General features: G+C 45.1%; 1 protein-coding gene and 1 long non-coding RNA gene across 2 annotated transcripts in view; one reads left to right on the top strand and one right to left on the bottom strand.

Moving 5' to 3' along the window:
- The window catches only part of LOC127204614 (uncharacterized), a 36,282-nt gene extending 23,925 nt beyond the window's left edge, over nt 1-12,357 (bottom strand). The window contains exon 1 of the long non-coding RNA XR_007832492.1: nt 12,044-12,357. This is a non-coding gene — a long non-coding RNA (uncharacterized LOC127204614). The remainder of the gene's footprint in view (nt 1-12,043) is intronic.
- A 2,129-nt stretch (nt 12,358-14,486) lies between these two features.
- The window catches only part of Nfib (nuclear factor I B), a 211,011-nt gene continuing 210,671 nt past the window's right edge, over nt 14,487-14,826 (top strand). The window contains exon 1 of the mRNA XM_051163738.1: nt 14,487-14,778. The gene's annotated coding sequence lies outside the window, so the exon portion shown is untranslated. The remainder of the gene's footprint in view (nt 14,779-14,826) is intronic.

Below are 14,826 nucleotides of genomic sequence, written 5' to 3'. Positions count from 1 at the left end.
AATAATCGTGTTATATTGTATCATGCTTGCTTCAGAGCCAAACTGGTTTACCCAGCTGCATCATAAGTTCCTTAAACACCACAGGGTAATGAATGAATCATGTCTATATCCAAAACCCAAATCCGCACTCAAAGAAAGTAGATCTACCCAATTGATAATGTTGGGAAGAATGTGCCTGGGGTCCTGAAGATGATTTCAAAAGAAGAGTGATAAATTCTCTCCAAGGCATTTGCCCAGCTTCGAAGGCACCTCAGACCCAGGCCATCTGCTTCCAGTGGTAGCTGTTCCTGTCATGGAGGTTGCTTCATTTCACCAGAGTTGGCTGGCAGAAGGGAAGTGCAGTGGGCTAGCTAACTTTTCCAGGCCTCAGCTGAAAGAGCTGAGCTAATCAAGGTAACATACCCAGCACAGAGCAGAGGTTGGGTTAGACCTGAGAAGCTGGTAATTACTACCACTTGTCATAACACTCCTTTCAACTCAAGATTGGGGAAACTATTGCCCCAGGGAGACCTTGCTTAATGAAGGTGCTGCTGCTGGCCTAAAGGGGCCACAGAAGAGGGAAAGGTCAGTTTGTAGGTGTTACTGAAAATGCTTCCCAATAAGCCTGCCTGTTCTGGCCACAAGGAAAGGGTGCAGAGGGTCTGGTCTGGCTGTGGTACAGTATTCAGACTGCAACAGCAGGAGTGCCTGGAGCTTGGTGGGACATGGAACTGGCCTGCACTGGCCAAGAAGGTAATCATAGCCCCAGGGCATACATAATGTATGAGCTTCTCAATTATTTATAGTTGGCTCCCACTGTTGGATGTGAATCCTCAGGTCCTCTGGAGGACTCTGGGGACCAACACACAGAAAGTGGGCCTCCCTTCTGAACAACCCCACAAGCAAATGTGGACTGTAGGAGATGTTTTAATGGTGGCTACAAGGTGGCAGTGATTGTAGCCAAAGCTGACTTTTATCCGTTTACTAAACTATTGCTGCCTGACTAAACAAACAAAAATAAGACCTCTATGTAAAATTCTCAAATCTTAAGTCCATTAAAAACAATTCTTGGTTGTATCGTGTGTCCTGGTTTAGAATTCAGAAAACTCTTTCTGTAGAGGGATGGGCGTATGTATGTATGTATGTGTATATATATATAATCTATTTGTTCTGCTTTATTATATATATTAAGAAAGGGATTGCCTACAAGAATATAGGCCTATTATCTCATCTCTACAACAGGATTGTTACAAAGTATTTAATTTTTCCATTAGGTGCTTCTTGAATCATTTAGAAAAGATGTAGTGTCATCCCCATTAAGTGACTGTCCTTACTCAATTACCGTTCTTCAGTTTTTAATAAGAGGCTCTGCTGTGGGCAGGTCATGGTTCGTGGGGTCATGTGTCTACGAACATTTACCATTGATTAGGACCAGGAGCTGGAGAGGTGGTAAGTGGCACCCTTGGACATTCTGTCTGTGAGGTGGCTTGTGGCCATGGTAATTCTGGTGAGGCTGTACATTAGGACCCACATGCCCACATTCCCTGAACCACATACTGAGAGCGAGCAGTGGCTCAGGGATGCTGGCATTGTTACTAACCAGCTTAGCAATCATAAGCTAGCTAGGTAGCTCTCGGATTGTCATCTACAAGAGGAAAGTAGTTCACTGTAATCAAACCAGGAGCAATGGGGACTAAGGACAAGTCCTGTCATGGAGCCAGCGGACACTCAGCTGCAGCCTCTTGCTTCAGGGCAGTGTTGGCCCAGAGAGATAGTCCGAATTCCCCCTTTCAAGGGTATTAGTTTGTTTAGATTTTTATGTAAAATCTCCACGCTTTTATTTCAGACATTAATGATGAATTCTAACAACAACAGCCCCGCCCCCTGGGATGGAGAAGTTGCCAGTTTTGTTTCTTGCTCTCTTGTTTAGAAGTCTCAAGAACTACTTTCTAGCTTCTTTGTGTTATTTATTTATTTATTTTTGTAAGCATGCACCAATCTCAACAATGCACATAGAAGACTAAATGGAAAAGTTACAAAATTCTGCCCACCTTAAGTATGCAAATAGCAAATACTATACATTACAGCACCTGTTGGAAATATTCCCAAATGAAAGTTTTTTTATGTTATAGGATTATCATTGGATGCCTTTTAAAAAAATTTTGTTGAGTATTCATGCAAAGTGCCTCTATTCTTGTTTTCATAATACTATATATATATTTTAACACAATAGTAAAAGAAATGACGGGAGATGCAGTGTGGGACTAGAAAGACTGAAGTAGGAATGGACAAAGGTGTTTTTGAAGCTTGCCTTTCTCCCTGACTATTGCTTGTGAATCATCATGGAACCCTTAGTTGGAGGAAGCAGCCACCACTGTCACACATCTGGTTAGCCTGTGTGCTGAAGCTCACCGCTTCACACTGCTGCTCTCTGTTCTTTCCTGTTGTCCTCAAAAACAAAAACAAACAAACAAACAAAAAAACCAAAACAAACCAAAACCCAAAGAAACCAAACAAATTTCTACAACATGGAGTCTAATGGTATCAACAATGTTCCAATGATATTGGTTTGGCTTCTGAATACATGAGAAGAGGATTTGGTTTTGTTTCACTGGGCCAGAGGAGGGAAGGGCAGCTGCCTCACTGTCCCTAATTAAAATGGACTTGGTTTCTATTAAGACTGTTTTCTTCTACAAACCCACACCAACTGCCCGTAAAGTAAGCAGAAAACTATTGGTTGTTCTTTTCCAAGTCTATGAGAAGGTTTTCAGAAGACCCCATGTGAGTTTGACTCCTATCTAAACACATTTGGAAGAGAAGATTCGCAGGAAGGCCTTTGTATCATGAACGGGGAGGCCCGCCAACGTCTGACTCTCTGCTTCACAGCAGTGATCAGCATGGCCAGGGCCCATGCGAGCACGAAGGTCATGCCTGCAGAGAGACTTGGTCATGCCCGCAGAGGGACTCGATTCTCCCTATGTTTACTCCTGGTCTGCTATGGAATAAAGACACAAAGTGTTATTATTGATCTTAGTAAGCAATGGGCAATTTGAAATGACACCAACACGCTCTAGAAATGACACTAGGAATTTGTGACATTGGGGATAACTGACTACAAGATTTGGATACAAGGAATTTGACACTGACTTTACTATAAGTGGCTTACTGTGCAAAAAACCAGGATGGTCCTTTGCCAAGCTAACACTTACGGATAGTGAAATGTCTAGCATATCCCGTTGTCTTACTAGTATTTGGATTGCCAGATGATTCTTCTTCTTCTTTTTTAAATGGCAAGAGAAAGAGAGAGAGAGAGAAAAAAAAAAAAAAAAAAAAAAAAACCAAAAATACCTTAGTAATTTAGTTGTCTCAAAAACCTTACATATGGCATGAAATGTGTAAAAAATAATTTTTGAGAAATCGCTTGGTTCTTCTTTGCTCAATTTGATCATCATTACAGCGAAGCTGATTCAAGTCCATTCCTTCTTCCTGTGGACGTTTTGATAGTTAACATTCTAGTTGTATGAAAGCATAAGCAACATATGAAGATTTATCCGCACATGCTTCATGTTCTGAAGGAAATCTTAAAAACACAAGTAGGTTAAGTAACGATTGCTACTTTAAATAGAGAATTCTTAACAATGGCCATACTTCTTTTTTTTTGAGGCCAGAAGACATTGATTTACCACTGTTGAATCTGAAAGCAGATTTTTCACATACTGAGTCATAATTTATAGGCCTTTTTCTTTTAATTGCCTTAACCTGCTCTTGAAGCATGCGGAATGAGTCCTACTTGGTCTCTGTTTAGCCTGTGAAATTTAACAAGGCCACAGCCTGGGGTTGGTAAGTAAGGCTGTGAGCCATGCCACCATCTCAGGTTTTTGATGACACCACAAACCACTTGAGATTTATTGTGTTAGCAGATGTCATCAGATCTGTGTGTGCACAGGTGCAGTGTGCAGTTAGTGGAAGAAAGAACACTGCATGTAGATATTTATTTTTGTACCCACATTCTCTGTGGCTACAAAATGACTCTGTGTGTCCTGGGCAGAGTAGAGTTAGCCTCTGTGGAAATGTCTTGAAGTTCTTTGCAGATATAATTCTGAATGATGAGTAATTACCTCTTGAGTGAAAGACACCGCTTTTACAACAGTGGCTGTAGAAGAGGCATATGCGCTATAGTTAAAGGCTGCCATAGACAGTGGAAAGGCCAATGTTACTGGAGACCGCGACTTATGCTGTCTTTCTTCTCACAGGGCCGTACATTCGATATGTATTCTCTTCTCTTTGATAAGACCCCTACAGGCAGCTCCTGTTTGTCTATTAACGCCAAACAAAATGCTCAAATCTGGCACTTTGTAAATGTCCAGGTCTAAGTCTCTCTAAATAATTTTCAAATAACAAAGAAGTCATTGAAGCTATTGCCTGAAGGCAATAAGGCATACATTGTATATTTCTAGGATTTTATATAAATTCCAAATAATTATCCAGTTATTTGTAAAATGATGTATGCTTGCTTTAGCATTGAGTATTAAATAGTTCACTAACTTTGTTATATGCTTTAAACTCAACTAACTTTAGGCGAAACAAAAGATGAAATATAATAATATGATAAATTAGTATATTCCCTTTACTAATATAAAGTAATGAGAATATGCTTCCTATATTTTTGGGAAATAGAGAAGACAAAATAAACACCTCTGGAGCAATGACTGAAAATTACTGGTTTGGATGGGGCAGAGGAAGTACTTCAATTATGACATAAAGCTTTGTAATAATGCATGGCTTTGGGAAATAATTAGCAATTATTCTCAGGGATAAACACACAGATGTTGCTAGCACACTAAAAACTTCTTACGTTGAAGAGCACATACAGAAACTGCAATACTAGTTATTTGGCTTTAGGAAGAACCAGAAAAATCTAAAGTAAGAACTTGTTAGAATCTTCCAGTAAGTTCTGTGGAATGAATTGTCTGCAATTTTAGCAAGATGGTCCCTAGGTCCAAACTGACCAAGCAGCATTTTGTTGTTGTTGTTGTTTGGTTTGGTTTGCTTTAGAATCAGTAGTTCTAATTTCTAAAAAAATATAAAATATTAAATCTTAATTGTATTCCTGGAAAGGTTTTCAATCAAGATCAGCTTCAAAGAAACACCCACACTAAAACCTTCCTAATTTGTACTTCTATATTTATTTATGTTGCCAAAATCAGCAATGCAGATCAAAAGACGATCACCTGCCATTTGAAGGATCGACAATATATTGAGATGAACACAAATCTTTTTTTTTTTTTTTTGAACACACATCTTTAAGACAGATTTCTGCATGACACACTTGAGAATTTATCTCCTTATTTTGCAAACTTGGAGCATCGTCTCATGATGCTGAGTGCATATGTGACAAGCAGAAGAGTGATCAGCATAGGAGCAAGTTTTCTTATAACCGTCACATGTCGGAAGAAAGGAATGACATGCCGGCAGAAGAAGCTACTCTACAGATGCCTGAACGTGACACGCAAGGGTACATTTTATCACTAAAGAATATGCTCAGGAAGAAATCTACTGACAGGTGACACCAGCTCTAGATACTACTATGTCATATTAGGAGTAGGGAGCATTTCTGCCCCTTTATTTGTTTCCTCCTTTTTCTTAAGATCTTTCCTAAACAAAAGTAGATTCTTTCTATGATGTCATTTCTTCTTCGCTTGAGATACATGTTGAGATACCTCCTGGGACACATATGAAAGAGTGGTGGCAGCACAGCTTGTCTAAAACACTCTCTCCCCTGCTTTAGAGAATTTTGCATTTAGCTCATTGAATTTTTCACATTGTATATTTGGTCTGGAATGCTTCATGGATACATTTGACCGCAAAACTACCATCAGTAAATCATAGAATTCAAAGCAATTTGTTTGTAGCTCACTTGATTGACTGCCCGTGTACAGTGAATTATGGCCACGCTGCTGCTAAGTGGTTATAATCACTTAATATGGAGCAAGACCTCAAAAGGAAACGTTCCCCTCAGAAGTTGGAGCTGCGTGTGTTGGTGATGACTCCCATGCATTCCATCCACGTTGCTGGGCGTTCATCCCCCTTTCTAAAAACTATGTAGCTATACAAACATAGACAACATTGGTTCGTGTTTGAGGTGAGGTCATTGGGAGCTATTAAATTTGCAGCTAACAGTCCATTTTTAAATGGTGCATTTTCTAATATTTCATTGGGTGAACCACCTTTTTTTTTTTTTTTAGGATCAATAATCTTAGCATTGAAAATTGGTACATATATCATACATAAGCAGCCAAACACACCATCCATACATGCTTATGTGTGCATGGAAAGAGGATTTTTTTGGTAATCAGGCCAAACATGTTCTTTATTTACAGTGTCTACTGTAGGGAGTGCCGACACCTTAAGAGTGTTATTTTAAGTTCATCAGGACTTTCAGAGTAAACATAACTGGGATTGAAATACAGACATATTCACGGTTAGGAGAGATAAGAACAATTCATTGGGAGTGTTTTTGGTCTCACTGGTAATCATATAATTGAACAGGGTTTTTAGAGGCTATTTGAAGCTATTGTTGCCTGTTGAGCAATTACATAATTATGATCCCTGTAATAAAATCTCCAAACACACGTGGGTTAGTAACTAAATGCATTAAGGCTAATGTTATACTTTTACCTTTAAAGCCTTATATTTTCAAGCACAATTTTATACTGACTTTGCTTGATCCCTAAGTGTTGACCATGCAAGTACAAAAGTATACTTAAGATGAAAACAACTGGATACTTTAAACCCAGGCATTCCTCGCCGCATATATTTAACTTTCAAAACTACTAATTAAAACAGGTTTATTTGTGAATGTTAACGCACTATACAATGTCCTCTGGATACCAGGGGTTGGAGTTCTCGGCTTTCTCTCTGGCAATATCTCATACCATTTAAGCACATCCAAGTCCGAGCGCTCAAAGGGGCCTCTCGGTCTCCGTCTGCACCGAAGCCAGCGAGGTCCGGGCAGCAGCCGCGCTAGCCACGTGGCGGGGAACCGCAAGGAACCACAGCCGGTGGCGCGGGGGCGATAGCGTCCGCTGTTCCACTAGCCAGTGGCGCCCCGCCTTCCGCCGCCCAGACCCCGCCCTCCCACGGCTCCTCCTTCCCGCGCCAACCCGCCGCCAGGCGGAAGCGATGAGCGGCTTCCCGCGCCCGGGCCGGCGGGGCGGGGCGGGGCTGCGGGGAGGGAGGCCCGGCGGCGCGTCCAGGCCAATCCCAGCGCGGCGAGGCCCGCGCGAGACCGTGCGCCCTGGAGCACGCACGCACGCACGCACGCACGCACGCACACACCCTGCTCGGCGTGGGAGTTGACCGAGAGTCTTCCGCCCGGACGAGCAGCGGGAGCTGGGTTTCCACGCCGAGGCTAACCTGCTTCCAGACTTCACCTTAACCTGATTCTCTTCTTGGACCAAGAAGTGTGACAGTGCAGGAATAATTTTAAACAGTATCAGACCACGCCGGGATTGCTTAAACAAACAAACCTATAACCCCCCCTCAAAAAAAACCCAACAAAACCCTAAACACAAAAAGAGACACAAACCCACACATTTATACCTGAGACATGTGAAGTCACTAGCCCAGGTTTCTGTCCAGACTCCAGATGCGTTTTGTTTAATGCGGTGTGATGGTACGTGTCTTTCAAGTGACCGGTCTTGTTTGCGTTTTGTGTCCCTCCTTTGCAACCTCCCACTTAACACCATACACACAGTTTATTTCCTGTCTCTGTGTGTAAAGCGACTGTTTTGCTCCTATTCTGCGTACTGTAAAGATTGAACGATGGTGTTGAATTTTCAGAACTAAGTTGCGTTGGCAACTTTAACAAATTTATGGCGGGAATCAGTGAATTACACTAAATCCAAAGGGTGTGGAATCCGGCGCCCTGACCCCTGTCCTGGCTCTACTTTCTCCTCTTCTCCCTTTAATGTTGAGAAACAAAACAAAACAAAACAAAACAAAAACAAACAAAACACTAAAAAACAAATACTTAGTTGCCTTACAGCCCATTCCTTTTTTTTTTTTTTTAAAGCATTTTACTTCATCGTAAGGAACCATATAAAATGTGTTTTCAAATGCAAAAGTTTTACTTAGCTCCCTTTAGTATGTTAGGAGCCTATAAAATTGGTGGCGTTCTAAAGTTTAGTTCACTTTTCCACATCCGGTTTCTGCAAGAAATCGTTAGCCTTTCTCTCCCAGTACCCCCGACTCAAATAAATAAATAAATAAATAAATAAATAAATAAATAAATAAAAGTATTATGATGGAGATCTTCTTTCTGTTAATGTGTCTTTTTCCCACCCTACTGGTTTCTGCCCTAGCTCAAGATCCCGCTCTGCCTAAATCTGTGTGTGCTAGTCTGTGGGTCTGCCTTCTCGCTCGTCCTCTTCGTGAGTCTGGGACACATTTTAATGCACAATATCCCATCCATTAAGTTGTGGTTGAATGCGGAGTGTGTGAGGACTTGGCAGCTTTCAGGTTGAAGGGGGCGGGGAAGCCAGTTTCGACTTTGACACAAGATGCCGAAGGTGGCGTGATCTGAATTATTATTAGGGCTCTGAACATGGCCATCTTCCTCTCCTGGTTGGAAGAACTGCCATTGAACTTGAGACAGGACAGACAAGATCTCCAGGTTTTCCTTACTCCCTCAAGTACAGTAGCTGGCAGGGAAAAGGCGCCAAAATACACAAGATTAACTGACTTTCTTTGAACGGGTCTTATAGCACCCTCCTTTGTAACTATAACTTCCAACGGGAGCTGGGGGGGGGCGCGGCGTTAACTTTTGAACCCATATTTGAGCAGACATTTAAATCAGCCCTAAAGTGGAATAAGTCCAGAAAGTCATACACGCATGCTTCTGCGGTTAGAAAGAATGCACGCGTAAAGAAGCAGGGTGCATGTGTGCATGTGAGGAGGGGTTTAATAAAAATCAGAATGAGTGACTTCCCAGTGCATTTACTGTACTGGGAAGCTTGTTGTGAGGCTAAGAGGCTGACCTTTGAGCAGCTTAAGTAAAAACTGCACAGGGTTGTGAAACGCAAAAGCGTTGTGGTTTCCAGTTTTACATTTGAGGTTTTAATGTTTTTATTTAATGGTATGAGGGATGGAGAGAGCGCCAGCGCTGAAAAGTCCCTATTAAATCATATGTGGTCAAAGGTCAAACACTCCAACTCACTGATACAATATACTGCAGATCCCTGCCTAGTGATGGGGAGCACAGGAAAAGCGCTTGGGCAATAAAAGTATTAGAATGGTAATTATCGTCGTCCGTGGTCAGGGCTGCATTCTTGTGCACTGGGCAAAGGTTTTTACTGGCCCTGATGAATTTTAAAGCCGAGTATTGTTGAAAGCTGTTTTAACAGGAAATTGATTAGCTGAGTGTTTCATACAATAAATGGTGACAGATTCATTGTTGGATGTGCAGAATAAATTCCTTTTATTCTTTAGACGACATCGGCATCCATTTAGTTTTAATATGGTCAGACTGAACAGTGGCATAATTTTGAGTGGATGTGATATCACACACATCTGTAACGTTGTTTTTTGAACTCATGTTGCATCACATAATTTGACAGTATTCATTGCCTTGAAATTTATTAGTGTGTTATGTTCTTTAAACGGCTCAGGTCCATTCAGAGATTTTTTTTTTTCCCTGAATATATATTTTGTTTAGGCCCAGTTGTTTGTGTTCTCTTTTTGCCTCTTACATTTTCATTAGAAACTGGAGTGGGAAAAATTCCCTTATTGTGCATTATTTTGATTTCGAGATAGAGGAGCAGCTTTTCAAAGGAGAGCTAGAAAAAGGGCTGCAGAGGTGTGAGATGGCCTGTGGCCACCTCTAATACTACAGGATAAAGACTACTTGGGTCTTTTAGACAAGACCTTTCTGAATGCCTTCACAGGTCACAGCATATATATAGATAAGCTGCAAGTTTACTCATCCAGATAAACTGATGTATGGTTTTACTTTAAAGATAATCTACCTTGAAAAGCTCAAGATTGTTGCATCTGCAGAGAAGACACCACTGTGTATACAACCTCTGTAGTGCTGTGCACAAAGCCAGGCAACTGTGACAGAAAATTTGAAACTTCAACATAGTCAGACAAGAGTTGCAGGGCAGCTGCTGACTCTGTAGCCCTGGAGCAAATATTTTCCAAGTTGGGAATCTCTTGTTGAGCTGAAGTGTGTCTGTAGAGAAACTGTAACCAGCGAGCCTTCCTTCCTGGAGGCCTCTGGACTGGTCCTAGTTCACATTCAGAGCTGAAGCCTGCAACTGTGCCCTATGGGATGCAGACATGCTTAGTGGGATTTCTTTTTAATAGTTAAGTACAGGCATTTCAGCAGCGGCATTAGTAACAGAGTCATTTTTTCTCATTTAGTTTTGTCCTCAGGGGAGACCAAACAGCTCCCCAAGGAGGGAAGAAAAGTCCAAGGTTATTTATTCATTTCAGTTGAAAAGCAAAGGACTGGCAGTAGGTGGGGAAACTAACCAGTTGTGAATTCTCCGGTGGGGAAAAATTGCTCCCCTAATTTGACAGTAGTAGTTTAAGGGCTCAGAGAGCTGGGCATGATTCTGCAGTTCCCATCACGCACAGGCACAGGCAGTCTTAGCACTTGCTGGCTATTTATATATGCATTTTTTGGGGGAGGGTAGGGTTTCAGTGTTGTTACTGGCGGATGTAAATCTATGTTTTCCAGGCTGTACTTGGAGGAAAGAAAGGTCCCTGGGTATGACACAGTGGACACCTGCAGTTCTGCTAGCTTGTTTCCTGGGGTCAGAAGGTCACCTGTCTCTTTTGTATTTAGTTTTTAAACATTGATATTGGCCATGCAACTAGGGGGATCGTTGAACCTCCCCACAAATCACATGCAAGAGATTAAAAAAAAATAAATGTAGTGGTGTACATCGAAAATGACAGCTTTGTTAAGCTCAGAGAAACCTTGCTTGCAATTGCTCAGCCTTTGCAATCTGTCTCTGCAGTTCTTTAAAAAGAAGAAAGATTCAAGAAACAAAACAAAAGTCACTATCAGGAGATACCAGACTTGCTCCTCCCTAGAGGTCAGAGAAAGGCTCTAACTGGGTGGCCATGTGTTTTTTGTTTGTTTGTTTGTTTGTTGTTTAAAATACACAGGTTTTGAAAACCACTAGAGACCCTGACTGCTCTTATAAATCAATAAACTTCCTGTCTGAAAAGACACCTTTTAGGCACCTTCTCCAAATGTGGCAGCAAGGAATAGTCCAAGGAGGAGACCATTAGGAACATGGGAAAGGATCTCCCTGTTGCTGAGAGAGCAGGTCACAGGCAGCTTTTGAGATTGATGCTGGTGGCCTTTCATAGTCTCCCCCTCCCCCACCCCCAGCTCAAGAAAGGAAGGCTGGAGGGGTTAGTAGAGGCAAAGACCCAAAGTCTCTGGTTTTGGCCCATATTGACAGCATCAGAAACTTTTCCAGCAAGATTTGAAACCTACTTTTATCAAACATATATACTTTACAATCCATCCTTTCTAAACCTTCTGCTTGGGTTTGAAAAGGTTGGTGTTTCTCAAAGCGAAGGGGGCTGACAAGTGAAGCCAGAGAAAACAGAGGTCCCAGGAGCTCACAGTTCCCAAGAGCAAGTCTCCTAAGGTTCCTGCTGGAAAGGCCTACAGCAGCCTGAGCATTGGGCAGGCAGCAGAGCTTGGGGCCATGAGGTGTCAGCCTTCCTAACTCTGACTCCAAGGTCTGAAAGTCACAGCCTTCCACACCTAGCACCCCTAAGCCCCGTCTTTCCCAGAATGCCTATTGCTCATTACTTGCTCCTTTTTGGGTTCCTTCACCCCACTGTTATTGCTTCTTCCTCCGTTTCTTTTTTTCTTGGAAACAAATCAAAATCCCAAACTACAAAGCATCCCTTATGGCCATCAGCCTGTACCACAGCCATCAGCACTGTACAAACACAGACAGGGCACACCTGAAAGCGAGCCCAGCCTCTCAGGGATGGACTTGGGAGGCCTGGAATTTTGGCCTCTCTGGGTTCTTACCTGTGTCTGTCGCTGCTTCTCTGCCCTGGCGCTCTGCAGCTTTTGTGAATTCTTCTGTATAATGGTGTCAATTTTTCATTTTTCTCTTTTAAGCTTGTGAGAAACTTTTGGATGAAACCTAGTTTTAGTGGCAAAAGGAAATGGGCTCTGTTGGAGGAGGAGACTAATAAAGGCAGGAAAGGTAGGGGTGTCTGGACACACTTGCCCAGGGCCCTGCACTGGGCCTCTTTTGCCAGGGGACAACGGCTGTTTCTGGGCTCTGGCTGAAAAGGAGTGCTCTCTGGGTGCCAGGATATCGCTGGGGGTGGTGTAGTGAGGAGGGAGGGAGGGAGGAAGGGAGGGAGGCAGAGAGATGGGCGCTGGATTTTTAAAGAGACCCCGAAATAATGGCTTCTGTAAAAGTCCAGGCATTCAAAGAGGTGTGTTCAAGGACATGAGTGCATTCGTGCCAAGGGGAACGTCTTTTATGGTAAATTAACTCCAGTTAAATTGAATATTTGTTCAAAGGGAAACTCCAGTAGTTAAAGCTGGTATTATCAGTGGCGCGTCCCCGCCCCCCTCCCGCAGAATCTGGTGAGGGTGAGAAAAGGGATGCAGCTCAGCACAAAGTGATGCTTTGGGATTGTTCTCTCTCTCTCTCTCTCTCTCTCTCTCTCTCTCTCTCTCTCTCTCTCTCTCTCTCTCTCAAAAGTTACGACAAACGAGGTTGCCTAAAATTTATGAGAGAGAAGTATTTATTTGGCTTAACCCCGACTGTCACCTCCTTTCATCTATAAAGACTGTCAACTTTATCCCAGCTTTTCAAGAAGAAATGACCGGTACAAAGGAAATTAACGTTGTCAGAACGCTAACTAGAGGATTTGCCTAGCGGGGGCTGGGAGGCCGCTCCCCGCCGCGCGTGCCCTAAAGGGTTAACTCGCCCTGGTTCTCACAGTTTTCCGACTTTACCTGTCCTCCCAGACCCGGGGCCCTCCCCGCCTCCCCACCCCCTGCGCCTTTCTACACCCGGCTCTTGGTTTACAGGGGCTGCAGCTGGTAGACTTGGCAAGCTCGCCTCATTAAGAGAGCTTTTTGAAAACGGACTGTGTTTGAGCATTTCCCTAATGAGGACAGGACGGGGTTAAAAAGTGACCATTTCATGGTTGACTTGAACCTGCCTACTTTTCTTGATGTGTCGTTGTGAAATGCTTGATGTGGGTAACTTCCACTTGGGGAAGGAAAAAGTCACTGGTTCTTTCAGGTCCGCTGGGGGAGGGCACGGTGGTCAGGAGCGCGAGGACTGGAGAAAGTTGAAGGGGGGAAAGTACAGGGTGCCGGTGGGAGCGGGAGGCCGCGGGGGGCCTGGAAACGCTCTGCGGCCCCAAGCTAGGTCGACGCGGAGCCCCAGGCGCTCACTTTTCTTTCTCCATTGTCTGGGCAGCCTTTGATTCCTCTACTTCCCCACCCACCCCTAGCGGAAACCCGGAATTTGGGGGGCGGTGTGTGTGGGAGAGAGAGAGTGCCCGCGCGAATGGGGGTGCGGGCTGGCCGCCTCCACGGTCCCAGGAATCAAGTTCATTCACTCCGCGGGGGGGCGGGGCGCCGGCGGGAGCGGCCCCGGAGGGCCGCAGCCGCACACGCACCCGGCGCGCTCCCGCCCCGCAGCCCCGGGCGCGCCGCGGCCCCGCCCTGCCCGCACCCCCGCGGGAAGGGAGCCGCTTTCCGCCGGCGCCCCAGGCCCTGGGGGTTGGGATTGGGACTGGGCCAGCGCAGCAGGAGGAGGAGGTGGTGGAGGAGGAGGTGGAGAGGAGCCCGGCGCGCAGAGGAGGGGCGAGCGGTGGCGGCAGCGCGGCCTTCCCGCTCCGAGCGCGGCCACGTGCACTGAGCGCCGGGGGAGGGCGGGCCGCCGCGGCGAGGCCCGGGGGGACCCGGCCGCCCCTCCCCGCACGCCAGCGCGGGCTCCGGGCTGGGCTGCTTGCCGCGCCCCCATATCCGCGCCGGTTCGCTCCAACTGCAGGAGGCCAAGTTCACTCCGGCCCCCGCCCCCGCCCTCTCCCTCCAGCCGCCTAGGGTGCTAGAGTCGGCGCCCTAGCCCCAGCTAGGGGCGGCCTGGGTGTGAGGGAATTTTCCATTCGTTTCTTTCTCGGGCCCTGACCGGCTCTGGGCTTCTCCCTTTAGTATGTTCTCTTGGTTTGAGCTTCTTCAGTGGATAGTGAAAGATCTCTCCCTGGGCGGGTTTTCGGGGGTGTACGAAGGGTGACAGAGAGAAGAGCTATTGGGGGGGGGGTAGAAAAGGAAAGAAAGAAAAAAAAAGAAAAGAAAAAGTCCTAGTATGTGACACCGGTCTGATACCTTTAACAAATGAGTGTGGGGGGGGAGGCGAAAGGGCTGGGGGAGGCGCACGAGAGGAGGAGGAAGGTGGGGGGCGGGGGGTGTGGAGAGGCTGGTGCAAAAGGAACGCGCGTTTGCAGGAGGAGGAGTAAAGCGGTGATTGTGTAATTAAATAATAAAACAATCCTTAAGTCTGATTTGGAGAGAGCTCGAGCGGGGTCCAGAGGGTGGAACCGGTGAATCTTTCAACTTGCAAGTTTTTCAAGGAAAGAAAGCGAGAGAGGGAGGGGGAAAAGCGCCCAGAACAGAAAAGAGGAGTTTGCAGCCAAGCGGGATCGATCGTTTGGGATTTTTTCAGGAGGTCCTTCCGATCCCTTCCGTGGGTTGTGGGCAGCGTCACCAGCAGCGGCGGCCACGCTCGGCGGGTCAGACACGGGGCGCGGCGGGCGGGCGGCAGTGCAGCGGGGTAGGAG

Source organism: Acomys russatus, chromosome 2, assembly GCF_903995435.1.
Source record: "Acomys russatus chromosome 2, mAcoRus1.1, whole genome shotgun sequence".
In the NCBI taxonomy this organism is placed as follows: Eukaryota; Metazoa; Chordata; class Mammalia; order Rodentia; family Muridae; genus Acomys; species Acomys russatus.
This window is presented reverse-complemented; position numbering and strand designations above follow the sequence as displayed.